Genomic DNA, 2,038 nt, shown 5'->3' with positions numbered 1-2,038 from the left:
AGGAAAGGTCTGTACACACAGAGGGTGTTTGAGGCACAAGCACAGAGCCCTGCACCTGAACCAGGCCCAAAGGAAAGGTCTGTACACACAGAGGGTGTTGGGCAGGTTCTCACTGAGATTTACTCCTTCCTAGAGCTCCTGTGCAAACCTTCCTCAGGCAGCTGCAAGAAATCCTTCCTGAGGGCTCCTCCCAACCAATACCAAGCACAGAGAGCCAGCACCACCAATGTCCCTGCAGGTCCCTGCCCCCGAGCCCAGGGGACAGGAACACTGAACTGGGGCACCACAGGCTCTACAAATCCCGCCTGGAAGTGCCTCCTGTGCCCTGACAGAACGTTCACACCACAAGAGCCACTCAGCCACCTGTTCAGCAAACAGGAACATGTTCTCAGGACATCAAAGACAAATTTCAGGACTGTTTTCACAGAGGATGCACCGAGACTAAGAATGAAATAAATTAAACAGAATAAAAAAAATTACACAGGAAGAGAGAGAAGCTTTTCAAACACAAAGATGCAGCTCTGCTTCCCAACACTGCTAACAGGAGCTGGTTAACTGTTTGCATCTACAAAAAGAGTGAAAGTCCCAAATAAAAGGGAAAAAAAAAAAGTATAAATCTCCAGTCACACTTCACAGTTCCCAGACATTATTTTACTAAAAGCACAGTTCCTACTGGGATTTAGAAAGGAGCCACTTACCTGACACAAATAAATCTTGTGCAAGTTCCACTCCTCTCCCAGAGCACAGATTTTGACATCACTGTTCTCCCCATTCAAAAACAGAGTCTGATAAATGTATTTCGATGTGCTTTTCAATTTTTTCCTAGTAAAAAAACCCAAACCAAACAAACAGTGAGACACTCCTTCCAGTTGTCCCATTACAGCAGCTGCAGTGGGTCTCAAGCCCAGGATTTTCCCTGCCACGTCCTCCCCAGGCTGGCACCACCTCCCCACTCCCTGCCTGTGCCACTATTTGCCCAAAATTTGCTGAAATAGTGTGAAATTGAACCAAATCGGCCCCAAAAGGAGATAAAATTGGCCCTAAATCCCCCTGGAAATCTGGAATTACCCAGAATTCCAAGGTATTCTCAACATATTCTCCAAATTTCATCAAATTAGGAAAAGTGATGAAATTTAGGGGAATTAGAAGCAGAAATGAGGAGATTTTGGTGAAAATGGGAACATCTGGGGAAAATTCTGAGAAAATGGGGCAATTTGAGGAAAAATCGGGGGAATTTAGGGGAAAATGGAAAATTTTGAGCGAAAATGGGGAAAATTGGGCCAAAGATGGGGAAGTTTGGGGCACATTTGGGAAAATGGGGAAGCTTGGGGAAATTCATAAAATTGGGTACATTTGGGGGAAATTATAGGAATTCTGGATAAAAATGTGGAAGTTTTGGTAAACTTTGGGGGAAAAATTGGAGAATTTGGGGGAATTGGTGAAATTTTGGGGAAATGTTGGGAAATTTGGGAAAAATTAGAGTAAATATAAAGAAATCTGAGAAAATTTGGGAAATCGATGAAATTTGGGGAAATTTGAGGCAAAAATGGGGGAACATTTTGGGGAAATTTGAAGGGAAATAGAGAAACAAGAGTCAAAATGAGGAAACCGGGAAAATCTGGAAAAACTGCTGGTGCTGGGACATCCCCCGAGCACCCCAGAGCCTCCCCTGACCCCAAAGAGTGGCCTGACCCCCAAAACTCTCACTGCCAGCCTTGGGAGAATTAGTCACAACTTAATTTACCACGAAAGAGCTGCCTGTCTTGATGCACAGGGTTTAAATTATACTGACTCAATCGCAGAACCCATACATGTAAACATCTTTTTTTTTTTTTTAATGAAAATCACGTGGATGTATTGGAAAGGAAAATATCATTAACCAGCAGATTACTGGAATACTAATTAACAAGAAAACCGTGTAACTCGCAGCCAATGAGCTCTGATTCCTTTTTTTTTTGCTCGAACGTATAAACAGTAAGAAGTTCCATGGCTGCTGTGCTTTGTGGGACTGCAGCGAGCAGCAGGGGCAGCACAGCTC

At 43.7% G+C, this 2,038-nt stretch overlaps 1 protein-coding gene across 1 annotated transcript in view; it reads right to left on the bottom strand.

The window, feature by feature from the left end:
- Positions 1–806, bottom strand: part of GMCL1 (germ cell-less 1, spermatogenesis associated) — a 22,239-nt gene extending 21,433 nt beyond the window's left edge. The window contains exon 1 of the mRNA XM_029963983.1: positions 699–806. The gene's annotated coding sequence lies outside the window, so the exon portion shown is untranslated. The remainder of the gene's footprint in view (positions 1–698) is intronic.
- Between the last annotated feature and the right edge of the window lie 1,232 nt (positions 807–2,038).

Source organism: Manacus vitellinus, unplaced genomic scaffold (assembly GCF_001715985.3).
Source record: "Manacus vitellinus isolate BGI_N305 unplaced genomic scaffold, ASM171598v3 scaffold_105_pilon, whole genome shotgun sequence".
NCBI classification, from domain to species: Eukaryota; Metazoa; Chordata; class Aves; order Passeriformes; family Pipridae; genus Manacus; species Manacus vitellinus.
This window is presented reverse-complemented; position numbering and strand designations above follow the sequence as displayed.